Below are 13,917 nucleotides of genomic sequence, written 5' to 3'. Positions count from 1 at the left end.
GGCAATTTGTACTCACTACTATAGGTACAGTACTAAAATGTTTTACCTATTTATGGTACATTAGACTGTCTATCATATTTTGAAATAAATCATTCACGACAAATTTAATCATGACCAAGTGAATCGTTGCTGCTTTGTTAGAAAGTTGGAATTTTCAACTTTTTAAATCAAGGCTGGTTGTACTACATTAGAGAATGCATAGTGTCTTTTATGAACCTTTGTAAGAATATTATACAAGCCAATTCTTCTTAATATCATAAATGGTACATTATCTATTCTAAGTAAAAAATCATTATTAAAAAATTCTAAGATGAACCATGTCACTTAACACTCACTCATTGCTGTGAGGTTCATTTTAACAGCCAACCTTACAGGTAACAACCTGGCCAGGTTATATGACATTACATAGTGAGACTGGCTTCACATCACTATTGAACTTACTCTCTTGCTCCAAGTTTGGTGTTTGCCCTTATATATCATATCAACATCTTCCATATGTTTCCCCACTCAGGGGAAACAATTTTATATCCTTTATGCTTTGCTAAATCCTACTTATGCTTTAGCTATTACTTCTTTTGGAAGGACTATTTATTTTAGGAACACTTCCTAGCTCCTTCTCTGCAAGGCTGCTAGGTGCACACTTTTATCGTTCATATGTCTAGCAATTTTGTTTAAAATGTTTAAATTAAAAAATAAAATACCTATACTCCTCTTCTATTACCCCACATATTAGTTTAGTCAACACTGTACATTTTCTGGTGGAGAAAGCAAAGACACACAGTAAGTAGGCTCCTCTGATATCTTGACACCATCTGTATTGATTGTTTATTCAAGTAAGTTGTGTTTGTATCATTTCATTGGAATTATTTATTGTTTTTCATTGTGTTTAGGTAATATTTAATTAGAGCCCAAAATAAAAGTACTGCTTCGTTTATGAAAACAAAATGGAACATTTTGTATAGATGCAATAACGAATATTGCAAAAAATGTTTCTCCTATAGATGAGCATGAAACAATATAAAAGAATGGGAGAAATTCCAGATGGATGATGTACTTATTTTACAAGTCCTCATCCCCACTGTGATGAAACTGAAATCAGAAATTGAATTGAGTGATGCATTATGTGTGCGAATCATATAATAAAGACAAGTATGAATTCTAATCAATAGTCACATGTTCCAAGAAAATTTATTTTTCTAATATCAGAACCCTGACTGATATAAATTTGTTATTTTAAATTAAAAGTTTTCTTCGTGCGTTGAGTGCTAATTTTTATCCTGGTTTAACCATGTTTCTAGTTTTACTAACCATATCAGTCGGGATTCCTTCAGTACACACAGGGAACACTAACAAATGATTTAATAATTTAGAATTTATTGAGAAGCAATCTGCAAAATCATGAACCAATGTAAAGAAAGCAACAATGGATAGGGACACATCTAACTTCTGGCACCAGTAGGATGCTATTGTTACTTCCACAACTAAAGAGGAAAGAAGTTGATAGGGTGCTGCTGGAAACAGATGAAATCTGGAATCTTGAAAAAGTTGCTTAATAGGAGCTGGGCAGTAGCTAAAGGAATGAAGCCCTTGCCAGACCTTAGTCATGCAAGAAGAGAGATGAGAAATAAATATTCTGACTTCCTTTTCCTCTGGATTTCCAGGCTCTGTCGAATAGCTTCTCAACTGGTACCCAAATGAACCATAGATATGGCATCACCATAAGGTTCAGAGCAAGACACAAAGGTTAAAAAATGGATATAGGTGGTAGAATAATTATTGTACTGACCAAGTTTATCCCTATCATATTGCTTGTTTCCACCAAATTCATTTATCATGTGTCTTCTTTTTTAAGTTGTAAAATGAGCAATGTGACTATTTTATGTGCTGTAGATACCATTAAGTAAATACCTTCCGTAGTGTAGACAATCACTAATGAGTATTGTCTTCCTGATGACTTAGAAGGAACAGAAGCTCAACATTAAGGTTGGGTTGACTTTCGTGCTTGTAAAATTTTAAATGTAAGATTAGTGTATGAGTTGGTGAAAGGCATGTTTAAGAAATTGAATTTCCCCAAATTCTGCAAATATTGAAATGGAGACTTGCTAGACTTGGCTTTGATTACAAGCAGCATGTGTGGCATTAGAACTATTTATTCGATGAAAGAAGCACCATCTCCAAAGCTCTCAGCTGTATGTTAACTTAATTAGTTCTCAAGACAACACTACATCTTCTGTTGTTCATCACTTTTTCCATTTCTCTTCTACAAGTCTATGCTAATTTATTTCACTACTCTTACAAAATAGCTCCAAAAATAAATTACGTACTCTTACCATGAGGTGGATTTATAATGCTTTCCTGGAAGAAAACAATGCATGTAAAACTCTGAGAATTAGGCACTCCTCTGGTATGTCTCTCAATACATTTTACTTTCTTCACTTTATAATTTTGCTCATTCACATCCTCATGTCTCTAAACATTAAAATCTAGACAAATATTTTTATACCTTAGTTTACGTTGAAACGTAACACATTTGAAAAAAACACGTTAGAAACAGGCAGAAAAAAAAAACAAGTAGGTTATGAGACAGGTTTTAGAGGTCATAGACTGTTAGATCTGAAGACATCTTAGAAATTTCTTGTCTAGATCCATTATTTTTAAGTGAGGCGCCTGAACCTCCAAAAGGAGATCAAATTACCTGATGATAAAACACTGAAATTCACGTGGAAAATTCACTCTAATAAGTTACTCTGGCAAAATTTCAAAGTTGTCTTTTTATATTTTGATTTTTCCATTTCCAGACCTAATTCTGAAAACTGTAAGGAAGGTACTGGGATGAGCTTCATTTGACATGTTACCTTAGTATAACGTGGAAATTTTGTAACAGGTACTTAACCTACTCCTGATAAAAAACACTAACTCTTTGCTTGAGTCCACAGCTTAACTAAAAGCAGGAGAAAAGTTTGGCATTCCTGCCTCCTTCATTTTTGTTTGTTTTTGTTTTAAACAAGTCACTTTAAAATCACCCTAGAATCCAGGAAGAACAAGACTTATTGGTAACATGTTTACAAGGAGAGTTGGAGAAATTCCCTCAAGGAAGGGAGCATCACAGCCTCCTCAGGACAAACTGCCCACCATCAAGCAATAGATCAGATTGTTCCCCTCAAGTGATAACATGGACAACAAGCTCTCTGTAACTGCTCCCAAAATAAGGACTAAGATAATGTTTGACCAGGCCACACTTGTAACTGGGACTGTTTAATCGTTATACATACCTTCTTCACCCTGCCCAAATTCTTTGCCTATTTAAACCTAAAGCTGAAGTCTTTATCCCCAAAATGGTTGAAGATTGGACAAAGTGTTTATTTTGCCTCCTCCCACAGCAGTCTGTGCTGTGTGATAAATCTCCTTTCTCTGACCTTTACCATAAGTAGTCATTTAGCCAAATAAAAGTGGCTGGGCCTCACATGTAGAATCCTTGGAGTTTGGGCCTGGGGCCTAAAAATCTGATTTCAATTTGAAAATGTTCCACTCTTAGGTTATTGTTAAGAAGTCTTTCTATATCATATTACCCTTCCTATATCATTGTGATTTTAAATCTTTTTATCTCCTCAATAGACAGCAAAGTACTAGAGAAAGATGCCAAACATACAGTATTTTGTGGGAAACACACACACACACACACATACAAATATAGATCCCAACTCCTTGCCTGAGGCTTTTTTCACTGGCAATTTTTTTTTTAAGCATTTTCTGGTGAGTGTAATGCTTGAAGTAAAATATCTAAAACTTTATGAAATAACTTTATTTCTATCACTTTGTGCTTTATTAAATGAGGAAAATACTAAAGTAGTTAACACATGGAAACTGAAACCTCATTCATATTTAGCACCAATATCATTTACACTGAATTAAATAAGTCAAAATAGTCATGACTTCTTTACAATTCTAAAGATTAGATCAGGGAGTTTGGGCTCCCTTTTGTTCCACCCACATTGTGTTCAGAGCTATAGAACATGTGTTTACAAATTGTTCTTTTGTATTTTCTGCTTATCTAAACCCCTTAGATGGGAATTTGAGGAACAGAAGCACAGGAAACCAGCTGATTGGCAGCTGAGCATGCAAACCTTACAATGATGAGATAGCACCATTGGTGAGCTTGACATATTAAGAGCACTGGAAGTGTGTCTAGAGAGGGAGTGTTTGTCACTAGGGAGCATAGGGGTGAGGAGTGAGAAAGAAATTGGAGATTAAATTTCTCTATTTAATGAGAAAAAACTACTAAGGCCCTCACCTGTGACTTTGGATTCTAGGTCATATTTTCTCTGAAGTATCTACAGTTATTTTAACTCATAACTTCTCAACAAGAAAATCAATGAAAAGCAAAACACACATACATGTACATATACACATGTACAAGCAAAGAAAACTTCAAGATGTCAAAGAAGTATCAGTTCATGTGTTGACAGAAAAATCAATGTTAAGTGGCACTCTGCATAGCTATTTTGAGGGAAAAAATGCTAAAATTACTCATGGAAGCTATGTGGATACATACACAATACAACCATGTCTATGTATGCAACAGGAATAACAATATCTGGTTAACACTTGCCTGTCATGTATTATCTTATGGTCTATATGGTGTCTGATAAGCTTATATCTTTTAAGTCTTTTTTCCTCTTCCTTGGCATTGGATAAGGGTATGAATCTGAAGAATATAGGTCCAGATCTTATACTGTTGATCACTTTATTAGACTAGTTCTCATGGTATAATCAGAATTGTATAAAATTTTTGTTGACTATGTGTCTTGACTGAGGTTCTATTCTTAACAATAGGACTACGACACTGAGTGATGCAAAGAGAAGAGCTGTGCAGCTAGAAAGCATACTGAAGAATATCAAGAATTAGAGTGGAACATGTATTCAGAGAATGCCTTCAGCATGATCAAATGGGTCATTTATGGAATTGAATGATATTTTCCATTAACAGAGTACAGGGGATACACATGGAACTTCTATTTGTCATTCTAAGCTTGTGTCTCAGTGCTCAACTTGGTCCTAGTAGATTCTTTACAGTGAGTGAGATTCTCTCTCAGACTTTTGGAATTAATGCATATTAATACAATTATTGATTATTGGTTGGCTTAACAAATTGTTCTAATTAATATTTTGATGGACTATATATGTGGGAGACATTTTTTTCAACTAAGCAGTAATGTCCAGTTCAAATTCTATGTGTGAAACCAAGACAAAGATGCTGAAGACCATTTTCCTATCTATAGATTATTAATTAAAATGAGGGCAGCATATATAACACAAGATTAACTTATTCAGTAAATAAATAACAGACCACATTTGTTTTGGGCTTTGATTAAATGCTTTATTCTTTCACAAAAAGAAATCCCTGACTACACAGTTCATAGAGACTTCCTATTAATTTAAATTAGATTGAATTGTTCAGAACAAAGTACATAGCTCACAACAATTGTAAAGGATTTACCTTGGATACTACAATAGATTCTCAATCTTCAGTTTGGTTATATGATATCTATATTGAACAATGCATTCTGTGTCTTGGCTAATTATGATCCAAATGCAAGGAATACTCTTTTACTTTTTTTGTTATTGTTATTACAAATCACATTCTAGATCGTAAGAGAAATTAATTTTTAAATGTCCAATAAAAGTGAAAACTTATTCTGGTCACCGGTGGCTTATGCCTCCAATCCCTGCTTAGGAGGATGAGGTGGGGAGGACTGCAAATCGAGGTCAGACTATGCAATTAGTTCAGGAGACACCATCACCAACATAACCAAAACAAAGTGGACTGGAGGTGTGGCTCAAAAGGTAAAGTGCCTGTTTTGTGAGCAATTGCTTTGTAAGCATGAAGCCATAGGTTCAGACCCCAGTCCCACATCCGCCCCCACCAGAAAAGAAAAAACTAACCCATCTTTTTAAAACAGAGGAAAGGGAGCAAGAACTCAGGATGTTTACCAATAAGGATAAGGATGATCAAAATTTTAAACTATATTTCAAATTTTCATGGATTAATTATGCATAGTAACGGAAATGGCATATTTCCACACATGCGCACAACTCCATCCTCCCAACATCTTCTCCAACTTCTAGAAATCACTGTTCTGCATCATGCTTGTCTATTCTACATCTGCTTACACGTATAAGAGATCATGCAGTCCTTGTCTGGTTATTTCACCAGACATAATGTCCTCCAGTTCAATTCTTAATGATAAAATCAGAATAGTGTAAGTAAGTGAATTAAGAAAAGCCATGGATTTAGTGTCAAGGATTTATAAACTACACATCAAAAAAATTATCTCATAATTGTCAAAATTAAAAATTTGGAAAAAATGATGTTTTCTCACAGCTTATAGGATAAATTATTGATTAATATATTTCAAAAATATTCTAATCTATCCTTAATTTTTCAAACTTAATTGTTGCCCATAATTTTGCAAGTAACGAGGTCTTTTACCTTGCTGTGTTCTTATTTTATAACTGATATAACTACTCAAAAAATATACTAGCAAACACTTGCTAAGTTAACACAAGGAATAACTGAATCATGAATATATAAAAGAAAGAAGGAAGGAAAATATGAAACTTTTGGGAGTAGAAGCTCATTAAATTATAATTGTTCAATGACTTTATAGGATTTTTTCATGAAATACAAACTTAAGTATGCATCGTTCGTAAGATTTCTAGGTGCTACTGTGAAGGTATTGCCAAAGGTTCAATGATCTAATTAGATAGGTTATGTGAAAACATTGTATAATCTAAATAACATGCATGAATGAGTAGCCAGGAATAAAATGGTCACTGTGTGTCTTTTCACAGGACATCTGCTTCTTACCTTCCCTCCCATCCTCTCAATGCCAGAAGAAATATTGGTGTACCAATGGGCTTCTCTGTCTTTGAGCTTCTGGTTGTAATTGTTCCTCAGACCCCTGGGAGCAAAGCAGTGTAGAGATTTGACTAAGGCCGAAGTGTGTATTTTATGGTATTAATTAATTTTTTGATTGTTGTTAGACAAGTTCTTGCTTTGTGTAACCTAGTCTGGCCTTGAACTCTCAATCCTCCTGCCTGAGTTTCTGAATGCTGGGATCACTGGCTAATGTCATCATTCCTGGCTGACTGGCTATTACCTTTTTGCATAGTCCATTGAAAATAAAATTTAGAAAGCCCAAAACATGAAAGCTTTTGATGTCCCCACTCCAGAGGAACTAATACAGAAACCTTAAAGTGACAGAGGTCAACATGAGAAGGGAATTAGGAACCAGTGTAAAGATGAGTTAGAGATGAATCAATTTGGGTTGTAACACATTTGTACATGGAAGCAATGCTAGGAATCTCAGCTAGCAAAAATGCTTTGTCTGTCTTATGCTTATGTCTTCTCTTCAACAAAATTAGAGATAAGGGCAGAACAGGTTCTCCCTGGAAACGACAAGGGGGTTTGGAGACGGGGGAGGAGGGGGACAGGGGGGAGAAATGACCCAAACAATGTATGCACATGTGAATAAGTGAATAAAAAAAATGACCTATTTTGAGATCATCTGTCCGCTGCGATCCTGAATGATAAACTCCCATACTCTCAAAACATTGATCCCCCTCCCCTCTTCCAACATAGTCTCTGGAAAATCCATATAGAAGAAAGCTAATAAATTCAAAACACTATGTGTAACTTGGTATGTCTTAGTGATTAGAATTCTAGTCTTAAAGTTGGAAAGCCTGCCTGAATATTTTCTGAAAGAATTATAATTTACAGTGCCTTGGATAAATTAATCACTATTTAACAGATATAAAAACTGAAGATTGGACAAGCTAAACATACATTCTCTCACTTTTCTTAACATTCATGGAATATTTTCGAGGTGCCAACGATTTGACTACAACCTTAACCTTCAAGGTAGGGTTTTGAGGGGTGCTTATGATAAAATGTGAGTCTGATTTTTTTTATCTAATTCTAAAAATGTGATTTCACGATGAAAATAGTAAGAATAGGCAATACATTTTATAAGGTCATGTTTTGGTTACATTCTCTTCAAGAATAAGGAAATATATTTGAAACAGTTGTTTAAAAAATTTGATGAAAATTCAACTTATAAGGTGTGATAGCAAAAAATCTTGGGAAGCAGCCAATGCAAACCCATAATTAAGAAGTGAGGGAGACAGAGGGCAAAGAACCCAGTTTGTGCATGTGCGTGGATCATTTCCTTAGGGACAGAGTAGGAAGCAGAATAATAACAATAGATTTCAAGAATTCACAGAGAACTATCTTGAGCACAAAAATCATTAAGCTGTGATAGTTTAGAAATCACGGTATAGATGCAGACTTTCTAAAATACTTCCTAGAAAGCAGTTCATTTATGGTTTTGTTCTTACAAACTTAGAGCAGTTGGTGAAAGTCACTCTAAGCGTTGTTTTCCTTAATCAGGCCAGTTAGAACTATCACCACCTAAAAGCTGCCTGGTTGACATATTGATCTTTGAAATCCTTTTTAGCAATGTATCTGGAGTGGAATAGAAGATCCATTGCCACAACCCTAATTCAACCAATTCCCACATTCCTCAAAAGTTCTTACAGAATATCTCCAATCCAAGTTGGAACAGAGGCAACAATCTAGACTATTGGAGTTCTCAAATTTGGCTTCACGTGAGATTTAATGAAAGTCTTTTAAAATCATGGTTGCACATCAGAGTAAGTAAACCAAAATCTCTTCAGAAAGGACATCCCTCTCTCAGGAGGACCTATTAGGTCTAGCGTGCAATAGTGTTGCTATAGAAAAATGCATTCAACACACAAGTTCACTGGTTTTTTGTTGTGGTATCAGGGATTGAATTTAAGGCCTTGTGTTTGCTAGGCAAGTACTCTGTCACTTGAGCTATACTACAGTCCTATTGCTTTTAATTTGCTTTTGCCGATAAGATCTCATGATAACTTTGCCCTCCCACGAATATCCTCCTCCACTTCTCCCCTTCTAGTTGGAATTACAGGCATGAACCACCATAACTGTCTTGTTTAGTGACAGGCTCTTGTGAACTTTTGCATAGACCAGCCTCAAACTCTCCTGAGTAGCTGGGGTTACTGATGTGCGCCACCACTTTGGGCAAAATTTTACTGTTATAACATTTCTTCAATACTTATCAAGTGCCAAGAATCATGCTAAATACTATAGATTCAATGATGGTAATTTAGGATGAGGGGAGTGGTTTCTGACTTTGTGCTATTTAAGATAATGGAGATGACAGAGAACGATCAGATAATTACACAAATGTGAAATTAAAATTTGCTTTTTATATAACTTCTTTATTGAGATATAATAAATATAATACAATATTCACACTTGAAAATACATAATACAATGTCGTTTTTTTTTTACTAAACTCAGTGAGTTGTATATAATACTATCTGACTTTAGAACATTCTCATAAACCCATAAAAAAGTAAAAATGACAAATCAGAAGTAGTCATTACTCATTTCTTTTTCCCCTTAGTCACTGCATAAAACTAATCTTTTTATTTCATTTTTAATTTGTTTTTTTCTGGAAATTTCTTATAAATGAAGTTATATAATGTGTGGTCTTTTTTGTCTGGCTTCTTCACTAAGTGTCTTCAAGTTCACCCATGCTGTACCATACAGCAGTAAATTTTTGCTTTATATGTACTGTAATTTAGGGATTTACTGCATAATATTGATCTATTTATAAATGGATAGATATTTGGTTTGGCTACACATTTTAACTACCATAAGCAATGGTTCTATGAACATTCATGTAGAAATTCTATGTATATGCATGTTTTAAATTATATTGAAAATATTTACATATATGAGAGGAAATGCAGAGTCATTTGGCAACTTTATGTTTAGCATTTTTATTTTTCCAAAACAAAGATATCATTGTAAAGTCTCCTTAGCAATGTATGAGGTTTCCACTCCTCCACATCTTCATCAACCCTTCTATCTGATGGTGTATGTGCTGTGTTTTTGAGTTGTTTAAATCCAATGACTAATAATTTTAAGCACCCATTCATCTGTAGATTAGCTAATTAAATATCTTCTTTGAAATTCTTTGCTCATTTTTTCTTTAGATTATTTACATTTATTATTTACATTTTATTACTGAATATAAGTGGTTATGATAAATATTTTGTGTATGAATCTCTTATCAGATGTATGATCTACTAAGATTGTCTCTCATTATTTGAGACGTCTTTTCACTTTCTTGAATGTGTCTCATGAAGCCAAAAGTGTGTGTGTGTTTAAAATTTGGATAAGTCTAATATCCTTGTGTGTTAATATATTATAAAACATTGACTAGTCCAAAATTAAATGTACAACTAAAATTTGTTTGGCTTACTGATTATTTAGGAGGACTTTGTATAATTTTTAATACCTTTATAAATTGCCCAAACTTCATTCTTAAATTGCTGATTCAAGTTTCTTGAGGTGAAAGTAGGTATTTTTTTTATATTGTTTTATTATTCATATATGCATATAAGGCTTGGGTCATTTCTCCCCCCTGCCCCCACCCCCTCTCCCTTACCTCCCACTCCACCCCCGCCCTCTCCCCCCCACCCCCTCAATACCCAGCAGAAACTGTTTTGACCTTATCTTTAATTTTGTTGAAGAGAGAATAAGCAATAATAGGAAGGAACAAGGGATTTTGCTAGTTGAGATAAGGATAGCCAAACAGGGAGTTGACTCACATTAATTTCCTGTGCGTGTGTGTTACCTTCTAGGTTAATTCTTTTTGATCTAACCTTTTCTGTAGTTCCTGGTCCCCTTCTCCTATTAGCCTCAGTTGCTTTTAAGGTATCTGCTTTAGTTTCTCTGCATTAAGGGTAACTGCATAGAACTCCATTGTGTATAGATACCACATTTTCTTAATCCATTCGTCAGTGGTGGGGCATCTTGGCTGTTTCCATAACTTGGCTATTGTGAATAGTGCTGCAATAAACATGGGTGTGCAGGTGCCTCTGGAGTAACCTGTGTCACAGTCTTTTGGGTATATCCCTAAGAATGGTATTGCTGTATCAAATGGTAGATCAATGTCTAGATTTTTAAGTAGCCTCCAAATTTTTTTCCAGAGTGATTGTACTAGTTTACATTCCCACCAACAGCGTAAGAGGGCTCCTTTTTCCCTGCATCCTCACCAACACCTGTTGTTGGTGGTGGTGCTAATGATGGCTATTCTAACAGGGGTGAGGTGGAATCTTAGTGTGGTTTTAATTTGCATTTCCTTTATTGCTAGAGATGGTGAGCATTTTTTCATGTGTTTTTTTGGCCATTTGAATTTCTTCTTTTGAGAAAGTTCTGTTTAGTTCACTTGCCCATTTCTTTATTGGTTCATTAGTTTTGGGAGAATTTAGTTTTTTAAGTTCCCTATATATTCTGCTTATCAGTCCTTGGTCTGATGTGTAGCTGGCAAATATTTTCTCCCACTCTGTGGGTGTTCTCTTCAGCTTAGAGACCATTTCTTTTGATGAACAGAAGCTTTTTAGTTTTATGAGGTCCCATTTATCTATGCTATCTCTTAGTTGCTGTGCTGCTGGGGTTTCGTTGAGAAAGTTCTTACCTATACCTACTAACTCCAGAGTATTTCCTACTCTTTCCTGTATCAACTTCAGAGTTTGTGGTCTGATATTAAGATCCTTGATCCATTTTGAGTTAACATTGGTAAAGGGTGATATACATGGATCTAGTTTCAGTTTTTTGCAGACTGCTAACCAGTTTTCCCAGCAGTTTTTGTTGAAGAGGCTGCTATTTCTACATTGTATATTTTTAGCTCCTTTGTCAAGGACAAGTTGGTTATAGTTGTGTGGCTTCATGTCTGGGTCCTCTATTCTGTTCCACTGGTCTTCATGTCTGCTTTTGTGCCAGTACCATGCTGTTTTTATCATTATTGCTTTGTAATATAGTTTGAAGTCAGGTATCGTGATACCTCCAGCATTGTTCTTTTGACTGAGTATTGCCTTGGCTATTCGTGGCGTTTTGTGTTTCCATATAAATTTCACAGTAGATTTTTCAATCTCTTTAATGAATGTCATTGGAATTTAATGGGAATTGCATTAAACAGGTAGATTAGAAAGTAGGTATTTTATATTCAATGTTCAATCAATTATTTTAAATTTATTTATTTATGGGTCAATGTATAGTTTATCTTAGGTAATATTCATGGAGCATTTGAAAAAATTTGTGTTCCATTGTCATTGAGTGGAGTAGTCCATGAATATCTCTTGGGCTTACTAGTATTATAGCATTGCTCTAATCTATTATATTTGTGTTGACTTTTTCCTAGCTTTCTATTTGTATTTCTGTCAGTTTGTTTAATGTATTTTGGCACTCATTTCTTAGGCACATACCTTCTCTCTTGTAAGATTGCCCTGATAAACTGTGATAACTTGACTTGGAAGGTCAAGATTGAGAGGATCACACTTTCCAAGACAGCCTGGGCAAAAAGTATGCAAGAACCCATCTCAGGCAATAGCATTTGCAGTATCACATGCCTGTCATACATCCCAACTATGGCATGAAGCCTAAAGTAGAAGGAGCAACTTCCAGTTCAGCCTGGGCCAGAAACAAGACCTTTTCTCAAATAACCAAAGAAAAAGTACTGGAGTCATGGCTCACGTGGTAGAGTACCTACTTAGCAAGCATGGAACTGTGAGTTCAAATCCCAGCACAACTAAAAATAAAAATAAACTCCAACATTTAGATTGTCCTGATGGATTAACCCCTTTAACTATTAAGATTTAGGAACATTTTTTTTCATAAATTTATTTTGTTTGATATTAATATAACCTCTTTGTCTATCTATCTTCATCATCATCATCTATTTATCTATATGTATCATCTATCTGTATCTATCAATCATCTATCATCTATCTATTTATCAATAAATCTTTTCCTCTCTCCCATATTGTTGTTCTCACTCTCATTCTCACTCTCACTTTTACTCACTCTTTCTCTCTAGTGCTAGAGGTTGAATTCAAGGATTCACACATGCTAGGCAAGCACTCTATTACTGAGTTACATCACCATCCTATTCACAAATGCCTCTTGGTCACTAATTTTTTTTTTTGTAATTTTATTATTAACTCATTTTCATGTTTGAATCTAAACTATGTCTCCTACATAATAGCATATAATTGGATTTGTTTCTTTTCCTCTACCTGTTCTGATATTCTCTGCTTTGATTTAGACTATATAGTCCATTTATATTTAGTGTAATTACTGACAGGTAGAGTTTATGTCAGCCATTTAGTATTTATTTTCTATATGTCTTATGCATATATTATTCTTCTAGTTCTCCATTACTAACTTACTTTCTATCAAGTATTTTGTATAGCATCACATTTCCTTTATTTTTTAAACTGAAATACTATAGTTATGAAGTTAATGGCTAATAATTTTCTGATTTAGACTCACATGAACTTAATTTCAATAGGATATTTTATGTATATAGTCCCACATAGATTCGATATCACTGTGTTCCTATCCCTCTTCATGTTGCTATTATCATGAAACTGATTACATCATGTATATGATTTTAATTAAGGCAATTAGAACATTATTATATTGTACAATTATATTGTACATTATTATATTAAACAATAAAATTGCCTTTTATATCATAAAAGTTAAAAAGAACTTATATATATATTTATATATGTGTGTAAATGTAATATTTTACATTTATCTTTTAGTTACCTTTGCAACTGTTCTTTATTTCTTATATTTGTTTATATTATTGTTGAATACTCTTTTCTTTTTACCTGAGGAACTCCTTTCAGTATTTTTTGGTAAAGCCTGACTGCTAGTGACAGGTAATCTTATATATTTACCTATCTGGGTTGTTTTTATTCTTGTCCTGATTTTGAAGGGTAAGATTTCTGGATGTA

The sequence above is a fragment of the Castor canadensis genome, chromosome 15 (assembly GCF_047511655.1).
Source record: "Castor canadensis chromosome 15, mCasCan1.hap1v2, whole genome shotgun sequence".
NCBI lineage: Eukaryota > Metazoa > Chordata > Mammalia > Rodentia > Castoridae > Castor > Castor canadensis.
The sequence above is the reverse complement of the archived record's forward strand: the minus strand, read 5'-3'. Positions refer to the sequence as shown.